At 36.6% G+C, this 23199-nt stretch overlaps 1 pseudogene; it reads right to left on the reverse strand.

Annotated features, from left to right (window-relative positions):
• Positions 1–234: 234 nt before the first annotated feature.
• The window catches only part of LOC107858112, a 62472-nt pseudogene continuing 39507 nt past the window's right edge, over positions 235–23199 (reverse strand).

The raw sequence follows: 23199 nt of genomic DNA on the forward strand, positions 1-23199 counted from the left end.
TTAATTCTTTACGTTTTTCAGATATTATTTGTTTTAATTCTTTATATTTTTGTAATTTTTGTTCGTTATTTATCTAAGCAATATTTATAATATTTTGGTGGATATCAAAATCTAATTATCTAATTTTTATCATAATTCATAAATTAATCAAATAAATTCAAATATATACTACTTCCGTAACTTTAATTAACATAACTCTGATACCAATTTTTAACAAGCAAAGAGAGCTTGGAATTATCTATGTTTGTTGGGCACACTAGACATATGAAGGTCCTCCGTTGATTGGAAAAGGAAGTTACAAGACATAAGTTTTCCTTCCTTGCTTTCTATCATTAGTTCAGTGTCATTCTTCCAAACTGACAAAGGTGCCTTTATGAATATTGGTCCAACTGTAAGTTCCTTTACCCAGGACTCTCTAACACCATATTTCTTCATTATCCATATATCAATAGATTGGTGAACTAACACATCTAGAGGATATATCTCAGTAAAACAAATCAAAGCTAGAGTTTTATTCAAGACGAAGAGACCCTCCCTTCCTTCACTAGCTTTGCCCTCAGGATATAGCACTTGTTGGAAGGACTTGGCTCTGAAATCAAAAGAAATGATGCAATTATCACCTTTTTTTAGATATCCACCCCAATGATAGGCTCTGTTAAACAATACATGAGAATATTGAAAGGAATCTATTATGCATTCTAGACCCTCAAGTTTTCTCCAACAATTTGTGCTTAGATTGTAGACTTGTACCTTACTAATATACTTTCTATGATTATCAATATACTCAAATTTATATTCATGACTGGGATTTAGGATTCTAACCACCTTATAATCATTAGTGTTAATGTCAAACCCGATTTCTATGGTCATGTCCATCAAGAAGTGGAGATCTTTATCGGGAGATAAGTATGCGGGATGAGGAAGAATGCTAGGTGGGAGTTCCCAAAACTCTCTTAAAGTTGGGTTACAAAAAATAATGCCCCTATAACTAGCAATGCAGACTATTCCATTACACGCACCTGCAACGTTGACACCTATATAATTATCTAAATATCCTATATTTAGTGCTATAGATTTGAATGATTCATCATTTGAATGGAAAGATAACATATTTTTACCATTGTAATAAATGAACTCGGTACTTCCCTATAATTCTTGGTAGTGCTTAAGAAATATGAAGTGATTTGAGAGAGACTCATAATTGTAATGGATAGAGACGAAATTAGGGCTATTTATCAATGAGTACCAGTTTTTAGATATACATTTTAATCTCATCAGTGATTTTGCTGGCAATCGCTTCAATATGTTTATCATCACATCATCGACAAGTTTCCATTTTTTAGAAACAAGCTTCTGCAAAAGTGCATCAGTTACAACTTCCAGGAGGATAAGTTAACTGGTTGATAGAGAGATCAAGATGTTTTAAGGTATTATCAAGATCTACACGAAGGCATAACTTTTGAGACCACTTTACCTGGGAATGCAACGATCCTATTTTATAGAAATAATTTTTTATCCTATTTTATAGAGCAATTTTTTTGACACATGTCATTCAGTATAGATTTGGTAAAATAATAATGATATTATTTATTAGAAAATATTTGAATAAATAATTATATCATGTATAAAAAAATAAACTGTTGAAACTTAATTATTTAAGAAAAAGATGAGAGAGGCTATTTAGTTAAATTTTGTAAATTGAACTACGGGAGGTGAGTGGTTCGGGTGGTTATTGATTGAAAGAGAATTTGATATCTTAGTACTAGAATCCAAATGATGACTCCCATTCTTAGCTATGTGTGGATACATCTGGAGTAAAACAGAGAAGGTTGTGTTAGCTTGATGGTGTAAAATAGAGGATTTTTATTGTTTGAGTCTTCATTTAATTTTGGATTCAGTGGAAGATATGGGTTTGTGGATTTCATAATCATGCACTTAAGGGGTTTGATAGTGCATTGTTAGTGCATTTTAATTTTCAATTATGTGTACATTGTATTATTAAATTGGAATCAATCTTGAAAAACAAATCCCCTCATCCAAACAGGGCTTATATCTCTGTTTTTAAGTAGGAACTGAGTTGCATAATGCGGTCTCTCCAAACAGTTGCCTCCTGAACTAGCCAATGATGCTATCCAAGTTAGTATTGTTTTTAACTGTTAGCTATTTTAATATATGCAACCTCTAGAATTAAGTGCTTTAAGCATGTTTCTTTCTTTTGCGCTGTCTCTTAGCTTTATCAGGAGTGTCTCCAATGAAGAAAATACATTGGCAGTATGGTATGTTTATGGTATGTTTTCTTCTTTGTGCTGCTCAAAATTATATTACTTGTATTGGTTGTTGTCTAAAAACACTCTTCTTTTGCCTTTGATTCAGTTAGGTTTCATCATCCTTGCAAGTGGTCCTTAAATTAAATTGAATGAATAAGTTGGTTGATTTTAGGAGGTGATCTTTTTATCTAGGGGCACACCCACCTTGACACATGTTACCCGACACTGCTTCGTTGGAAAAATATAATTAAATATACTTATAAGAACTTGTAAGAAAATAAAATAAAGGATAAAATTAAAATCAGTAACATTGCCTGTGAACTAGTTGTTAGGTGGCTTTGTGGTAAAGGACCACTATTTCCTTTGCAGTGTCATGGGTTAAATTCCAAGTGAGGTACTTTTATTATTTATGAAGCTTAATCATTCTCCTCTTAAATTTGTTAGATTTTCATGTGAAGTTTTCCTTATTTTTTTCTTCTTTTTAGCGAGAATTTTAAAAACTTGAAGAAATTCATTGCTTTCTTATTTATTGAATTTTTTGAAGGTGCTTAGGATTTATAAATTAAACTTTTAAGTTGTAGTTTAGTGGAAAAGATATTTTTTAATTTGAGGTATAGTTCGGTAATATAAAAATACTAAGTTTGTTAAGAGAAAATGATTACCATAATCTAATGGAGGCATATACCTCAACTGGATGACTAGTGAACTCTGAAGTCACTCGTTGTCAACCAGTTACCCACCACTTGCTCCCCCTGAATGCACCCCAAAAATGACAAACATGAGTCTAAAGAACTAACAAGATGATCAACTCGCCTTCTTATGTTATCCCCTGAACAGAACAATTTTTTAGAGAATCGATTGTTGATAACTTACGATAGAAGTCAAATTGGTTTCAACACTTTTGAGCGTATAATTCAAAGCTAACACATGAATATCCAACCATGATGACTTAAGAATGCAAGAACATGCTTGGAGAATCCCTTTTTAGCATATATTACAGCAATTCTATGTGTGGTTGATAGTTTGGAGCTTGGGATGCATTGGAAGGACCCAAGAGGGTATTGCCACGGGGTGACGACTGACTTGGTGGTCAGTCACCCTTGGGATGGCCCGCCACTAGAGCTGTCACGACCCGAACCAGGGCCTAGCTATGAAGGATATCTCAAGTTCCACGTGTACCGGAGACCACCCCCTACACCTAACCAATTAAACACAATATTCCCAATGTCGGATGAATTTCGAACATATAACAAGATAGATTCAAGAATAAATGAATGTCTATGATCAATATCTAACAACCTGGACGAAATAACCGACCAACACTACCCAAGTCCATAGTAATCCAACAAAGCCTTCTAAATAAGAACCAAAATAGAATATCCACAAGTGCCGAGACATGCTCCCTACTATAGATAAAACAAGTCTAAATTAGTCTAAAACATGAGAGAGCAAAACATGAAATGTAGTCTTTCGAAGTATGGAAGCTCACTACTTCAATGTCAACTCACGAGCTGATCCCAAATCCTAATCACTGAGCAAGAGAAGTAGAAGTATGTCCAGTTTCTGTATCGTATGGGGATGCAGCGTCCGAAGATGGTTAGCGGTTGGAGCGCTAGCATGTAACTCAAGGATACGGGATAACATGATTCCATGATCAACAGTTCAAAATCATTCAAAATTCCATGCACATCATCCAATATATACATACATATATATATGTGTGTGTATATATATATATATATATATATATATATATCACATACCATGATAGAGAATAAGGATTAATATGTATTTTAAAATTTTAGCCTGGATTGTGTAGCTCAACCGTTATAACATACAAAGGTGCTCGTGGTCTATATGGGTCCAACTCTCCTCCATCTAGTAGGGCCTCAGTACTTGTGGCAACACGAATCAGAGGATATATATATACACAATGGGGGGACCTGAACCTCTCGACATATCAAGGTGACACAAGCACCAAATCATGTCATACAATATGAGGGACTCGAACCTCCCAATCATATGAGAATAATAATAATGAGGGGGACTCGAATTACCCGGTCATATAGACCCCCGCGGCGGCAACTGCAGTTTCCAGTGTTACACCCTCAGGATTTCTGCTTTCACGACTCAGCTACACAGTGCTCTTTAAAGCCTAATTAAAATATTTAACACACATTACCATTTATTGAACCATGCTACATATTTAAGCATACATTGTCGGTATCGTTATACCAACTATGCTTGCAAGGTAACATCAACATGCCAAAAAATTAACATCAAATAGGGAAACTCATAACCCTTTAGTTCCATTATGCAATAGCTTTTGAAATCACCAACCCACAAGGTTCAATTCAACATAATAATACAATAGTTCCAGAATAGTTAAATTCTCAAATTTCTTATAACTAAAAACAATTTCACAATACAATATGAGGTTGGGGTTATAACCACTTCCAAAGTCACGAGTTGTGAAAATCACAATTTCTTGGTTTATTCACCATAACCATGATCCCAAAAGTTCAAAACCATTGTTATAATATGAGTAATGCATAATAAAACTACGGGAAAACAATTATTTGACTATTCATGTTAAAACCCTCAATCATGTCAAAACCTTACTTTTAATCATGTAATAACCATGTATTTCCGTGAAATAGAGATATTAAGTGTAAATATAGAGTCACATGCCTAAAATATCAAGAAATTTAGAGAGAAATTGACCCTTGAGCCCTTAGATGACCAACTTGATAAAACCTTAGCTTGACTTGCTTAAGGAAATTTAGAGAGAGTTCTGGTGTGTTTGAGAAGTTACTTAGATTTTTTTGTGAGTGCTAATGACACCCTAAAGGGGTTATAAGATGTGGGTTTTAATTGGGTAAGAGGGAAAATGTCGTGAATGCCCTTAACTTAAAAGCTGAAAAAGTGCCGCCATTGACTACGATCAACCGTTGACTCATAGTCACTCCTCACGACTCGTCACCATGAGTTGTAACCAAGATAGTTTCTAGGACCCCCACACATTATTGTCCTTAAAACTCAATGGAAGGACTCGTAATGGGACCCTATGAATCGTAGGGTCCAGTCGTAGTCAACATAGAACCTATTTAGGGTATACACTTGAAACCCTGTGATTTACACCCAATGACCCGTAACAAGTCCTTATGGCTTATAGTGAGCCACTTGTACTCATAGTATAATCTAGCCACCTAATTACTAATTTGGTTATGACTTATCCTAATGACCTATCAAGATACCCTACAACCCATAGGAAAAGTCATAATCGGAGAAGTGAGTGCAAAATTCTAGGAACTTCCAAGGACCAAAACACAGGGCATTATACTCCCCACTAAGATCATTCATCCTCAAATGATAGGACAAGGAATTTACTAGCACGAGTAGACCCCAAACACAACCACTCTTAATTTTAAGATAGAAAACAAAGATACCAAGGAATTTACAATTTCCTTTTACAAAGAAAACAAAATGTGAAGAAATACACATACCTCAAGCACGATTGTTTGAATTGGGGAACAAGAATGGATACCTGGACCTTATGTCCTCCTTGACTTCAATGTATCATCCTCAAACTTGTGGTTCCTCCAAAGAACCTTTACCGAAGTCACATCCTTAGTGTGTAACTGACAGACTTGCAGATCTAAGATTTCTATAAGAATTTCCTTATAAGATAAAGGATCTGAACTACCCCTACTTTCTAAAGGAACAACCGTCGAAGGATCACCCACACACTTTATCAACATTGAAACATAGAACACTGGATGAATGGAGATCAAGCTAGAAGACAATTCCAATTCATAAGCAACATTACCAAACCTATTAAAAAACAAATGCAGACCGACATAATGGGGACCGAGCTTCTCCTTCTTCCCAAATCACATCACTCCCTTCATGGGAGACACCTTTAAGAACACCTAATCACCAACACTGAATTCAAGTCCCTTCACCTCAAATCCGCATAGGACATTTGGCAAATTTGGACGGCCTTAAGTTTATTATGAATCATATTCACCTTCCCCATAGCTTGGTAAATAAAATCAGGACCAAATAACCTATTTTCACCAACTTCAAACCACCCAATAAGAGACATATGCCTCCTACCAAACAAGGCCTCAAACGGAGCCATACCAATGCTAGAGTGATAATTGTTGTTATAAGCAAATTCAATGAGAGGGAAGTGATCAACCCAACTAACACTATAGTGAAATACACAAGCCCGAAGCATATCTTCCAAGATCTAAATTGTCCTTTCCACTTCCCTATATGTATGTGGGTGGAGAATAGTACTAAGGGTCACCTTAGTCCCCAAAACCCTTTGAAATGACCTCAAAAAATAAGATGAGAATTGAGTACCCCAATCAGATATGATAAAAACTGGAGTACCATCCAACTTCACAATCTCCTCAATAACTTAGTAGAATTCCCAGAAGAGAAATTATTCCTCACTGGCAAGAAGTGAGCAGACTTAGTCATCCTATCAATGATGACCCAAATTGAATCAAACTGCTGGTGAGACTCTGAGAGACCGATAACAATGTCTATATTAATTATCTCCTATTTCCACACTGGCAGCTCAATATCTTGAGACAACCCACCAGGCCTCAAGTGTTCCACCTTTACTTGCTGACACTCCATGCACTTAGGAATGAATATGGCCACATCACGCTTTATATTATTTCACCAATAAATCTCCTTAAGATCATGATACATTTTCATTAAACTAGGATGAATAGAATAGTGCGACTCATGGTCTTCTTCCAAGATTTTTCCTCGCAACCCATCAAACTTGGGAACACATAACGCACCTTGGTACCTCAAGAACTATCACCACCAATATCGAAGGCCATCACTTTCTACCTACCGACATCATCCTTTATCTGCATCAAGATAGGATCTAACATTTGCTTCCCCTTCACTTTAGCACTAATAGATGACTTTAACACCTCTTAAACAATTGTACCTCTATAGAAATCCAAGAGAAAAACTTTGAGATTATCTACATAAGGAAAGCTTCCTAAAGGACAACCTTCTAAGAGCATCAACAACCATGTTAGCTTTACCTGGATGATAGTAAAGACTCATGTCATTATCCTTTATCAACTCAAGCCATATCCTTTTCCTAAGATTTAATTTCTTTTGAGTGAATACATATTGCAGGATCTTATTGTAATGCCCCGAGTCTGTACCCTGGGTGCCACACAAAGCTTACAATCTCGAGGGACCACAAGCTAACCTATGACTGGTACCTGTTATATACACTGCATAATAATAATAATGAAATGTGGAAAATGGGATAAAATTACCATAAGGTTCACAATTGAAAGTATAATACTGATAAAGGAAACTGATAACTGAATATCTGTCTGAAATTGTCTAGTTTGGAAGCCTCTAACTTTCTGAACATGGAGTTGATGGGACAAGCCGCCAAATGACTCCAACTACTAAAAGAGTATTGAAAAACTAAAATAACAACTCTTTCCTTAAGCTATGATGACTAACCACTAAGTCTGCTACTGATAGGCTGGGCTGCTAAGAACGATCAGGAGACCGTGCGTCTAAACTTATGATATAAGACACCATAGCATAAAAGAAAGATATGTATCAGTACTTTGAATATACTGGTATGCTAAGCGAGGTAAGGCTGAATGCATGTGTTCATATGCATGAACAATAATTGACTGAGTAACATGAATATATCTAAATGAGAGTACATGTATAGATGAAATTTCTAGACGTACTGGTTATGTAATGCTATGCACATAACTACATATACTGTAATTGAGATCATATTAAAACTGGGTAATGAGTTCTGATAACTGAATGACTTATGTTTGATTTTACTGATACTATATTACTGTTAATGGAGTGACTATTTTTGACAGTCCTGATTCTGTAAACCTGAACCGATTTCTAGAACGTAAGGACTTCTTCAAGGATCACACTTTCTATTGGCAGGTGAGTCCCCATCCATGGGTTTACTCGGTGCTGAATCCTACTCCTAACTAAATTGACATTGGACTGATTTCTAAACTGTACTAGGCTGGACTAAACTGTTATTGATCGTGTTAACTGACTGAACTAGACTAAGTTCACTGAGTTCTAATATATGACTGAATACACTAAGTTCTGTACTGACTGAATACTACTGATCATGACATTTCTAAGACTATTTTGTAACTACTGTAGCTCTAGGTAAACAGGTAGATTTTTAGGTATTGAATACCCCCAGGACTCGATAGCATAGAAATTAAAACATGGCATAATCTTGGAGTGCATAATAATATATTCACCTAGGCATTTAGTCAAACACTTTATACACATGAGCTTGTACATGATTGAGACCACATAATGACATGTCATGATTCCACTATTTACTTCACATAAGTATTTTATCAAACACTTGGGGAGTATGGTTATTTCATATAATACTAGTCAACACATGAGCATCATGAACACAATAATCAATTGTAAATTCAAGGGTTTCGCATGCAATTCATGTAATTCCCCATACAAACTATTTTAATTTCATGAGACTTGTAATTAGATCATGAATTAAAACCCAATTACTATCATGAACATAGATGCTATCAATTTCCAACATGAAATTAATGAAATCAAAATATTATAGTTTAAAATAAAGGTTCTTGAACTTCATGGGAGAAAGGAACCCATGAATAAACACCTAACATACCTTGGCTGTTAATCCTATGAAAGTTGTGGTAAATTTCTTAAAGCCTGAATCTTGAATTTGGTGGATTGGGGTTTGTTCTTGAGGAAATTTGAGAGAAATCATAAATTTTTGCCTTTTAAATGGCTTAATTACGTATTGTAGGGATGAATAGGAGTGGGAAAATGACTCATTTACCCCTCTAGATATGAAATTAAAAGAGCAGAAATCATGCCTAGTGACGCAAAGACCAACATGCTGTGTCAATGGGGTCGACGCAATGGCCGACACGATATGTCAGGATTACATTGGCTTACTATAATTTGAATTGAGAGCTGGAGGAAAATATCTATCGATGCGATAGGCGATGCGGCACATCAAGATTGCATTGATCCACTATTTTGGACTCCCAAACGTGCCTCAAATGATGTTCAAAAATCCAAAACTTGTCCAAGAACACCTACCGATATTCCTGATCATGAATCAACCTAAAAATTGTCACTTGAAGGTCGTAAGGATCGTAAAATAAGATCTCTAAATTATGAAGGCTAAAATAATTCTAAGTATAAATACTTAGCTGAAATTTCAAAGTTTGGGACCTCCTTTCAAGCTTTAACGGACTGAGTTAAGCTTAGGATTTTGCGGGGTCCTAAAATATCTCTCCCTTGAGAATATTCATCATCAAATAAGATTGACTAAGCTGAGAATACTGATAGACTAAATCCATGTACTGAACATACACAATTGAAACATGATTTCATAACTGAAACTACTGATCTACTGGGTTTTCATACTGAACATGCATAACCAAAGCATGACTAAATTCTGAAGACATGATACATGACTGAACTGTTTTATGAAAGTATGCATGATATGAAAATGCTATGTAGCTGAACAGTTACCAAGTTGGTAAAGGAAATATGAGTATGAGACTAAGTAAATCTAAGGAAGACTATTACCTTGAGTTGAGTCTGAGTTTACGGAGAAGAGGTAAGGATAATTAGTTCACATATCTACTTCTGCTTCCCAAGTAGCTCCTTTCGCGGACTGATTCACCAAAGAACTTTGACTAGAGGAACTTCTTTGTTCCTCAGTCTGTGAACCTGATGGTCAAGAATTTCAATTGGATCTCATCATAAGAGAGGTTGTTCTGAACATCTATACCCTCTATAGGAACTACAACTACTGGGTTACCTATGCATTTCTTTAGTAAGGAGACATGAAACACTGGATGTACTGAAGACAACTTAAGCTCGTAAGCTATCTTTTCGAAATGGCTGAGAATTTAGTATGGACCGATATATCGGAGACTGAGCTTTCCCTTCTTGCCAAATCTCTTCACTCCCTTCATAGAAGAGATTTTCAAATACACATAATCACCAATCTCAAACTCAAGATCCTTCCCTCACATATCTGCATATGATTTGTGTCGGCTTTAAGTTGTCTTAAGCCTTTCCATAATCAACTAAACTTTTCCTAAGGTATCAAATACCAAGTCAGGCGCTACCACTACAGCCTCACCCACTTCAAACCAACCGATGGGATATCTATATCTCCTCCCATAGAGTGCCTCAAATGGAGCCATCTGAATGCTAGAATGATTACTGTTATTATATATGAACTCAATCAAAGGGAAGTGGTCATCCCAACTACCCTTAAAGTCAATAGCACATGCTTTTAACATATCTTCTAGAGTCTGAATGGCCCTTTCTGCTTGACCATCTGTCTGAGGGTGAAAGGCTATACTGAGGTGAACTTGGGTACTATGACCCTTTTGGAAGGCTTTCCAGAAATGAGAGGCAAATTGTGTACCTCTATCTAAAATGATAGACAATGGAACTCCATGTAATCTGACCAACTCTCTAACATAGAGCTTGGGATAATCCTCGGCTGAATAAAAGGTATGAACTGGTAAGAAGTAAGCTAATTTGGTCATCCTATCCATAATGACCCAAATCAAATCATGCTGCCGACGAGCACGGGGCAAACCCATCACAAAATCTATGTTCACCTACTCCCACTTCCAAGTGGGACTACTAAACTATTGCATAGACCCACTAGGCTTATGATGCTCGATCTTAACCTTCTGATACATCAAGAACTTAGCTACAAACTCTGCAATGTCTTTCTTTATCCCACTCAACCAATAGACTTCCTGCAAGTCGTGGTACATCTTAGTGGCCCCTTGGTGAATTGAGTAGCGTACCCCATGCGCTTATACAAGAATCCGCTATTTTACACCATCAACACATGGAACACATAGTCTACCCTGGAAGTACAACACACCATCCCCCCCTTGGAAGAAAACCTCAACTTTCGAATCTCTGGCTAACTCTTTTAGTTTAACTAAGCTGGGATCCCTGTCCTGCTTTTATTTTACTTTAGTAACCAGAGATGATTCTGAACTATTCTGCACCCATACACTACCCTATGCTGAATCGAGTAAGCGAACGCCTTATCGGGCAAGCTGATTAACTTCTTCAACTAAATTCTTCTTACCATCCTCCATGTGGGAAACGCTACCCATAGGCATCCTATTGAGAGCATCAACCACTACATTAGCCTTTTTAAAATTATATAGAACACTTATGTCGTAGTCTTTTAATAACTCTAACCACCTTTTCTGACGCAGATTCTGGTCTTTCTGAGAAAATACATATTGCAGGCTTTTATGGTCTATGAACAAATCAACATGCACCTAATACAAATAGTGCCTCTAAATTTTTAAGGCAAATACTACAGCTGCTAACTCAAGATCATGAGTGGGGTAATTCTTCTCATGAGGATTAAGCTGTCTAGAGGCATAGACTATGACCTTACCTCTCTGCATAAAGACACACCCTAAAATGACTCTGAAAGTATCACAATAACCACAAACCCATCTGAACCATCTGGTAGAGTCAAAATCGGTGCTGTAGTGAGTTGAGTCTTCAACTCATGAAAACTCTTCTTATAAGAATATGACCATTGAAATTTGACTTTATTCTAGGTCAATCTGGACATAAGGGATGCAATGGACAAAAACCTTTAACAAACCATTGGTAATAGCGAGCCAAACCCAAGAAACTCCTAATATCTATTGGAGAGATAGGCCTGGGATAGTTTCTTACTGCTTTGGTCTTTTGAAGATGAACCCTAATGCCATCATCGAAAACTATATGGTCAAGGAAAGCTACTAACCTTAGCCAAAATTCGAACTTTCTGAATTTGGTGAACAACTAATGGGCTCTGAGAGTTTGTAATACTATTCTGAGATGGTCTGCATTATTACTTTCACTGCGAGAGTAGATAAGAATGTCATCAATAAAGACTATGACAAATATGTCTAAGTACTACTTGAACACTTGGTTTATCTATTCCATGAAAGCTATTGGGGCATTGGTAAGACCAAATGACATGAATAGGAATTTGAAGTGACCATACTATGTTTTAAAAGCTATTTTTGGAATGTCACATTCTCTGGCCTTGAGCTGATGATAGACTGATCTGAGGACTATCTTAGAAAAGTAACTGGCATCCTGAAGTTGGTCAAATAATTCATCGATTCTAGGAAATGAATACTTGTTCTTGACCATAACTTTATTTAGCTGATGGTAGTCTGTATCCATTCTAAGAGAACTATATTTCTTACGCACGAATAGAACTGGTGCACCCCAAGGGGATACACTGGGTCTGATAAATCCTTTATCTAGGAGATCCTTCAACTGTTCTTTTAATTCCTTGAGTTCTACTGGAGCCCTTTTGTATGCCAGACTAGAGATGGGCTGAGTGACTGGAAGAAGGTTGATTCGAAAGTAAATTTCCCTTTTAGAAGAAACCCTGGGAAAATCTTCGGGAAACATATCAGGAAATTCACATACTAAGGGAACTGACTCAAGACTGGGAGTATCATAACTAGAATTCTTAACTCAAACAAGATGATAAATACACCCCTTAGATATTATTTTCCTCACCCTTAGATAAGAAATAAGTTGACCCCTAAGTGATGAGGTACTACCCATCTATTCTAGGACATGTTCATTCAAAAACAAAAAATGAACAACTCTGTTTTAGTAATCGACTGAAGTATAGCATGAATAAAGCCAATCTATGTCGATAATGATATCAAAATGTATCATCTCTAGCTCTACTAAGTCTGCTTATGTAAATTTTTGAGATAACATAATCGGACAGTTTCTATATACCCATCGGGCTATGATAGATTTACCCACTGGGTAGAAACTGAGAAGGGCTCTACTAGAATTTTAGGACTGACTCCAAAGTCAATAGTTATATAAGGAGTTATAAAGAATAAAGAAGCTCTTGGATCTACCAAAGCATAAACATATAAATGATAAACTTGTAATGTACCAGTGACCAAATCAGGAGAACTTTCCTGATCCTGTTGGGATTGAAGTACACAGAGTCCGTTTGGACATTGCCCACTGGTGGCATTGGAAGCGTTACCCTGTTGATTCGGCCGACCGAACAAAGCTGAAGGTCGATTATACTGACCCTGAGAACCTGACTGAGGACAATCTCTAATTCTATAGCCTAGCTTGCCACATCTAAAACACGCATCGCTACTATCTCTGTAGACACCCTGGTGGTTTCTGCCACACTTCTGGTAAATATGACTTGTTCAGGCACTATTGACACTACACTGGGGTTTAGGTCCTGGTGCCCTATCTTTATTGCCATCTCTGAATTTTGACACTGGAGCACTAGCTGAGGATAGACCTGTAATTGAAGATTTCAGGCAAAATTGAGAACGATTTCCACCCTCTGAGTTTGGCTGAGTGAAGTTGAAGCTACCTATTTTAGCTTTCTTGTTCTCCCTCTTATTCTCCTTATTATTTTCCTCTTCTATCTACTGAGCATGGATCATGATCCTGGATATATCCATCTCTTTAATTAACATTGTGGTCCTACACTCCTTGACCATACTGTTAGATACACCCGATATAAACTTACTCATCTTAGATCTGCTATCTACTACCATGTGAGGAGCATATCTAGATAATTGAGTAAACTTGAGAGAATACTCTTTCACTGTCATGTTGCCTTGCTACAGATTAATAAACTCCAAAACCTTCACTTCTCTCAACTCCAGTGAGAAGAACCTATCTAGAAAAATAGTGAAAACTCCCATTCTATAGGCCCTGTATCTACGAGCCTATCTGCCATCCACTGCTTGAACCATGAGTGAGCTACATTCTATAACTGATATGCAGCCAACTCAGCACTCTCACTAGTAGTCACCCCTATAATATCTATGACTTTCTGCACCTGATCAAGGAATTCCTCTGGGTCCTTATCTACATTAAACCCAATAAATAATGGAGGGTTCATTCGGGTGAAGTCCCGAATCCTAGCTGCCGCAGTATTGGCCACTGGGTTGGTTGTAATGGCAGCTGGGCGATCATTCTGGGCTACTACAGAATGGGATAGAGTGGGGAAAGCTGCTCTGAATTTTGCATGGGAGACATGCTCATCCAGGGGGTCTGCTTGAATGGGTGGAGGTGTTGGCTGGTTCCTATTCTTTTTTTGTTGTTCTTTTTGGAGGCATGCTCTGTAAACAAAAGTAAGAAAAGGATTAGATTGAGACTGTAGCTCGCACGATATGAATACTGAAAGAAGGGAAACCTTTCCTAAAAATGCCTCATAGCCTCTTGTCCATAAGTGTGGCATGCTACACATCTATGCCTAAGACTCTACTAAACACGGGTTTTAGACTTCCTAGGACTTTTTTGAATCTTAGGCTCTGATACCAAGTTTATAACGCCTCGAGTCTGTACCCTAGGCGCCATATGGTGCTTACAATCCCTAGGGACCATAAGCTAACCTATGACTGGTACCTGCTATATACACTGCATAATAATAATAATGAAACGCAAAAAATGGGATAAAATTACCATAAGATTCACAACTAAAAATCCAATACTGATAAAGGAAATTGATAGCTGAACATCTATTTGAAATAATCTAGTCTAGAAGCCTTTAACTGTCTGAACATAGAGTTGATGGGACAAGCCCCAACCAACTCCGGCTACTGAAAGTGTACTAAAAACTAAAATAACAACTTTGTCCTCAAACTATGAGGACTCAAAACTAAGTCTGCTATTGATAGGCTAGGGCTACTAAGTACGATCAGGAGCCCATGCCTCTGAACCTATGATATAAGACATTATAGCACAAAAAAAGGAATGCGTCAGTACTTTGAATGTATTGGTATGCTAAGCGAGGTAAGGCTGAATGCATGGATTTATATGCATAAACAATAACTGACTAAGTAACATGAAGATATCTGAATGAGAGTACATATATATATGAAACTGCTAGACGTACTGGTTATGCAATGCTATGAACATAACTACGTATACTGTAACTAAGATCATATTAATACTGGGTACTGAGTTTTGATAACTGAATGACTGATTTCTAATTTAATTGATATTATATTACTATTGATAGAGTGACCATTTCTGACAGTCCTGATTCTGTAGAACTGAACTGAGTTCTCTACTAAGATGGGTGACTATATCTGCTAGTCTTGGTTCTGTAGAATTGAACTGAGAACTAAAATTATAGGAGGTAATTATCTAAATGACATGCCCCAAATAAGATAACTGGGGTCCAACCTGTAACCCCATTTAGAAGGGTGCCAGTACCGTGCCATGGGTAAAGACAACTGAGAAGTCACCCTCATCTGGCAGGTGCCCTGAATGAGAATGGTGGTACCCTCAACTGGTAGGTAATACACCTCATCAACCCTCAACTAGCAGGTTGATGTCTCCGCCTACGCTGGCTACGTAGTTCTAGAATTCAAGGACTGCTTCTAAGAATCACACTCTCTACTGGCAGGTGAGCCACATCCTTAGGTTCACTCGGTGCTGAATCCTACTCCCAACTGAATTGACACTGGACTAGTTTCTAAACTGTACTAGGCTGGACTAAAATGTTATTGATCGTGTTAACTAACTGAACTGGGCTGAGTTCACTGAGTTCTGATATCTGAATGAATACACTAAGTTCTGTACTGACTGAATACTACTGATCGTGACATTTTTGAGACTATTCTATAGCTCTAGGTAAATAGCTAGATTTTTAGGCATTGATTACCCCCAGAACTCGATAGCATGGAAATTAAAACATGGCATAATCTTAGAGAGCATAAAAATAGATTCACCTAGGCATTTAGTCAAATACTTGATGCACATGAACTTGTAAATGATTGGGACCACATAATGACATGTCATGATTCCACTATTTACTTCACATAAGCATTGTATCAAACGCTTGGGGAACATGGTTATTTCATATAATACTAATCAACACATGAACATCATGAACATAATAATCAATTGTAAATTCAAGGGTTTAGCATGCAATTCATGTAATTGCCCATTCAAACTATTTTAATTTTATGAGACGTGTAATTAGATCATGAATTGAAACCCAATTATTATCATGAACATGGATACTATCAATTTCCATTATGAAATTTACGAAATCAAAATCTTGTAGTTTAAAACATAGGTTCTTGGACTTCATGGGTGAAAGGAACCCATGAATGAACACCTAACATCCCTTGGTTATTAATCCTCTGAAAGTTGTGGTGAAGCTTGAATCTTGAATTTGGTAGGTTAGCGTTTGTTCTTGAGGAAATTTGAAAGAAATCATAATTTTTTTACCTTTTGGATAGCTTAATAACGTGTTTTGAGGATGAATAGGAGTGGAAAAATAACCCATTACCCCTTTGGACGTGGAATTAAGAGAGCAAAAATCATGCCCAGTGATGCGCAAACCGATGCACCACATTGATGGGGTCAATGCGATGGACGACGTGATATGTTGAGATTGTATCGCCTCACTGGAATTTAACTGGGAGCTGGGGGAAATATCTATCAATGCGAAAGGTGGAATATCGCATCGAGATCGCGTCGATCCACTATTTTGGACTCCCAAACGTGCCTCAAACGATGTTCAAAAAATCTGAAACTCATCTGAGAAAACCTAATGACATTCCTGATCACGAATCGACCTAAAAATTGACACTTGAAGGTCATAAGGATCGTAAAGTAAGATCGCCAAGTTATAAAGGCTAAAATAATTCTAAGTGTAAACACTTAGCTGAAATTTCTAAGTCTAGGACATCCTTTGAAGCTTTAACAGACTGAGCTAAGCTTAGGATTTTGGGGGGTTTTACACTTATGATCAGAATAAATATCAACATAAACTTTATATAAATAATGCCTCTAGATCTTTAATGCATATATCACTGTTAACAACTCTAAATTATGAGTCAGATGATTTCTCTTGAACCTTCAATTGCCTTGAAGCATATGCAATCACCTTTCCATACGGCATCAATACACAACCCAGTACCACCTAGGACGAATCACAATAGACCACAAAACCATAAGTACCCTCGAGCAGGGTCAAGACTAGAGCTGAAGTTAACTTAGCCTTCAACCTCTCAAAATCGCCTTCATAAACATCCGACCACAACAACATTGCCTTCTTTTGAGTCAATTTAGTCAAAGGGTTCGCGATCGACGAGAAGCTTTCCATAAAGCTTCCGTAGTAATAGGCTAAACCCAAGAAGCTCTGAATATTAGAATATCGATTAGATTCATCATTCTAGGCCACTTCTTAGCCACCATAACCTTTGTGGATCCACCATGATCCCTTTACTAGATACAACATGACCCTAAAAAGTCACAACATTCAACCAGAACTCATACTTTGAGAACTTAGCATACAAACGTTTTACTTTAGGGTCTGAAACATAAGGAGAAGATGATCACCATGATCCTCCTCTCTCTTAGAATACACCAAGATATAGTCAATAAAGATAATCACGAACAAATCCAAGAACTAATAGAAAACTAAATTCATAAGATCCATAAATATCGTAGGGGCATTAGTCAAACCAAAGGACATCACCAAAAACTCAAAGTGACCATACCGGGTTCGGAAGGCAGTCTTAGGGATATCCGCCTCCCTAATCTTCAACTGATAGTACCCAGACTAAAGATCAAATTTAGAAAAAGAACTTAGCACCTTAAAGTTGATGAAAGAGATCATCTATCCTTAGAAGAGGATACTTATTCTTCACTGTTACCTTATTCAATTGGCGGTAATAAATACATATTCGAAGGGAACCATAGTTCTTAAGCATAAAAAGAATGGGAGCACCCTACAGAGACATACTAGGATAGATAAAACCCTTATCTAGAAGGTGTTTCAACTGCTCATTGAGTTCTTTCAACTCAGTCAGAGACATTTTATAAGGATGAATGAAAATATAAGTAGTGTTCGAAAGAAGGTCGATCCAAAAATCAATTTCCCTGTCGGGAGGAATAACATAAAGATCATTGGGAACACCTCAAAAATTTCATAGACCACAAAGACAGTTTGCAAGGAAGGACCTTCAGATCTTGAATCCTTAACATGTACTAAGTGATAGAGGCCCCTTTTAGAAGTTAATTTTTGGGCCCTAAGATATGAAATAAACCTCCCCTTAGGTACTAGGTTCTACTTTCCCATTTAATCACCGATTCATTTGGACATTTAAAAATAGCCTTTTGGGTCCAAAAGTCTAAAAAGCATAGCACGAATGCAACCAGTCCATCCCCAATATAACATTGAAATCAACTATGTCTAACTCTATCGGATCTACCAGAGATTATCTATCACCAATAGACACCACACAACCCTTATAGATTCTTCTAGTAACCACAGAGTCACCTACTGGGTTAGAAATAAAAAAGGGGTCCAAAATACACCCAGGATCGAATCCAAAATGCACAGCCATAAAGGGGGTCATGTAAGAGATAATGGACCGTGGATCAAGTAAATAGTACACATTATGAAAAAGAGTTTCAACATAATAATAACGATATCAGGGGATGCCTCAGACTCTTAACAAGTAGTGAGAGCATAGAGACTGTTTGAACTAGTGCCAAGTACAAAATTTGAAGTAGCGCCCTTTGGTGCAGGAGCTAATGCAATAGCAACAGGAATCTTATTTGCTCCAGAAGTAACCCTAGAAGGACAATCTCTCTGCATATGACCATTCTGACCATATTTAAAGCACTTTTTCCTCCCTTCTTCATAAACACCACGATGTACCTAACTACAAAATCTACTAGAAGGGTATAATAGATTGAATGAGCCCTACTAGCTTGAGACTAGGCACCCTTTTCCTGAAGACTATCACCACTCTACAAGCGGTGATTACTTGATGATTTCTAGTAGGGAGCATAAGTCATAGAGTAGCTATAAGAATTTCCCTACTTCTTCTTAGACCATTTTCCTCCATATCTACCACTTTATTGTTGACCTCTACCCTAATATGAGTGGTAAATTTTCTTACTCTGCCTCTTCACAATTTCAGCCAACTTCTCTTCTCTTCTTTGACTTGCTGTATATAAACCATAAGCAGAGAAATATCTATGTCCTTATTTAACAAGGCAGCCATACTCTAAAGAATCAAATCTTGAGACAACTCGAAGAAAACTTTCCTCATTCTATCCCTCATGTTAGGCACCAACTCAGGAGCATACCAAGATAACTGATGGAATTTTAAGGCATACTCTTTGACTGACATCCTGCCTTGCTTTAATTTCATGAATTCCATAGCCTTTACCTATCTCAACTCCTGTGGAAAGAAATGATCAAGAAAATTACTAGAGAAATAGTCCCATAAAGCAGACTAAACATCATCTCCCCTAGATTCGTCCCACACCTTATATCACTCATACACCACATACTTCAATTAGTAAGCAGCGAACTACATGCCCTCCAAGTAAGTGGCATGCATTATACGAAAAACCTTTTCTATCTCATCAATGTAACCTTGAGGATCTTTCTCAACTTTAGAGCCAATGAAAGTAGAAGGACTCAATATCATGAATTGGCCAACTCTAAGAGCCTCAAACGATGGAGTAATAGAAGCAACCCGCTCATTCTAAGAGGACACCAATTGGGTAAGAAAGTGAATCGACTAGCAAAGCTCAGCATTAGATAGATTAGTTCAAGGTGCCTGAGGATGAATAGGGGTAACCGAGGGAGATCCACTAGGGAAATAAGAAGTAGTGGCCCTAGATCGAGTCTAAACTCTTGGATTAGGATAAGCCCTGTCCATATTGTCCTTAGACTAGACCAAAAAGTTCCAATAGATATCAGATATTCTTGGAGGCATGATCTGAAAGGTGAACAATCAGGAATTAGAGAGATTCAAAACCTTAGACTTTATAGCTCAAAATTGACAATAAGAGAGAAAAACATTCCTAAATATCTCATAGCTTTTCCATTAGAAGTATGGCGTACTAGAAACCTATAAAAGAGACTTTACTTGACACGACTTTGTTGGGCACCTAATAATACCAAACGTAGGCTTTGATACCATCTTTATCATGACCCAAACCAGAGCCTGGACATGAAAAATATCTCAAGTCCCATATGGATCGGAGACCACCCCTTGCACCTAAAAAAGTAAACACAACATTCCTAATGTTGGATGAATTTTAAATATATAACAAGATAGATTCAAGAATAAATGATATGTCTATGATCAATATCCAATAACCTGATCAAAAAAACTGAGCAACACCACCTAAGTCCACATTAATTTAATAAAGAATTTTAAACAAGAACAAAACTTAATATCTATAAGTGTCGAGACATGCCCCCAACTATAGCAAAAACAAATCTAAAACATAAGCGACCAAAACTTGAAATATCTTCTCCGTATAAAATCTTACCACTTCAATGTAAAATCATGAGTTGATCTCAAATCCTAATCACTAAGCAAAATAAGTAGAAGTATTCCAGTTATTGCATCATATGGGGATGCATCGTCTGAAGATAGTTAGCAGTTGGAGCGCTAGCATGTAACTCAGGGATACAAGGTAACATAATGCCATGATCAGCAATTCAAAATTATTCAAAATTCCACATAAATCATCTAATACATATATATATATATATGTATATATATATATATACATACATACATACATATACATATCATATTTTGGGATAGGAAGCAAGACTTAACATGTACTTTAAAACTTTAGCATGGATTGTGTAGCTCAACCATCATAACATACAAAGGCGCCCATGGTCTCCATGGGACCACCGCTCCACCATATATTAGGGCCCTAGTGCATTGGCCGCATGAACCAGAGGACATACATATGCATTATGGGAGACTTAAACTTCTTGGCATATCAAGGTGACACTAACACCAAATCATACAATCCAATTTGGGGGACTCAAACCTCCCAATCATATGAGAATAATAATATTGAGAGAGCCTCAAACAACCCCATCATATAGACCCTTGCATCGATAACTACAGTTTTTACTATTAGTCCTTCAGGACCTCAACTTTCACGACTCAGCTACACAGTCCTCTTTAAAGCTTGATTAAATATTTAACATAAATTCCCATTTATTGAACCATGCTATACATCTATACATTGTCGATATCGTCATACCAACTATAGTTGCAATGTAGCTTCAATATGACAAACAATAAACTTCAATTGGGGGGAATTCATAACCTCCTTGGTTAGATTATGCAATAGCTTTTGAAATCACTAACCCACAAGGTTCAATTTAACATCATAATGCAATAGTTCTAGAATAGTTAAATTCCCATATTTCTTATAACAAAAAAAGGTTCATAATATAGTATGGGGTTGGGGTTATAACTACTTCCAAAGTCACAAGTTAGGGAAATCACAATCCCTTAATTTATTCACCACAACGATGCTCTAATATGTTTAAAATAATTGTTAAAATATAAGTAATGTATAATGAAACTATGGGAAAATAATTAATTAACCATTTATGTCAAAACCCTCAATTATGTCAAAACCCTTACTTTTAATCACTTAAATAACCATGTACTTTTATGAAATAGAGATATTAAGTTTAAGGGTACATTCAGATGCCTGAAATATAAAGAAATTTTGAGAGAAATCAACCCTTCAGCCCTTAGATGACCAACTTGATGAAGCCCTAGCTTGACTTTCTTAAGGGAATTTAGAGAGACTTTTGGAGTATTTGAGAAGTTACTTAGATTTGTTTCTAAGTTATAATTACACCTTAAATGGGTTATAAGATGGGGGTTTTAATTTGGGTAAGCGGGAAAATGTTCGAAATTCCCTTAACTTAAAAGATAAAAAAATTGCCGCTATTGACTATATGTCAATTATTGACTCATAGTCAATCCTTATGACCCATTACCATAAGTCATAACCTAGATAGTTTCTAGGACCCCCGCACACTGTGGTCCTTACAACTTAATGGTAGGACTCGTAATGGGACCTTATGACTCGTAGGGTCCAGTCGTAGTCAACATAGATCTTATTTGGGGTATACACTACAAACCCTACTTTTTACACCTAATGACTCATAACATTTCCTTACATCTTAAAGTGATCCACTCATACTCAAAGCATAATCTAGCTACTTAATTACTAATTTGGTTATGACTTATCCCAATAACACATCAGGATACCTTACAACTCATAGGACAAGTCGTAATTAGGGCAGTGAGTGCAAGATTCTAGGAACTTCCAAGGACTAAAAACTCGAGGCATTATAAGAGCCACCAAGGCTTAATAGTCCACCACATTGTGGGCTATATTTAAAATAGTGTCACTTATGGGCCCATTGTAATAGTTAAACTCTAGACTATAACTAGATGGTTTAGGTTTTTATTCTTAGAAGTTTTATGAATATTGAATTATGTCTCTTGAGAGAGCATAAGACCTTGAAATAGTTTTTATTGAATTTAATTTAGAAACAGTGATTGTGAGGGTGTTATGATTCCCTTTCAATCATCATAAGAGTTAGGTACTTGTTAGTAATCAACAAGGGAGGTCTTTCGATTTGAAAGACCCATTGATTGGCTTTTTGTTATCTTCTTGTGTCTATCTATCTATCTTTATCTTCTATACTTTAGTTTATTTTTCTTTTCTTTCCATATTCAAATCTTTAGTTTTTGTGTTATTTTTGTCTTTCGCATTTTGTATCGTATCATTTGATATTAGACCCGATCTTAGAATAATTTCTACGATTCTAGTCTTGGATTTGTTATCTAGAAAATCACAAAAAGCTACCATTCACATTTTAGGTTATTTTGAAAATTTGAGTTTTCAATTTATGAGTCTTCTTATATTTCTAGTGCTAGATCCTAGTATTATTAAAGTTAAAATCTAAGAGTTAAGCTTATTCCAATAATATTTA

The sequence above is a fragment of the Capsicum annuum genome, chromosome 1, assembly GCF_002878395.1.
Source record: "Capsicum annuum cultivar UCD-10X-F1 chromosome 1, UCD10Xv1.1, whole genome shotgun sequence".
NCBI lineage: Eukaryota > Viridiplantae > Streptophyta > Magnoliopsida > Solanales > Solanaceae > Capsicum > Capsicum annuum.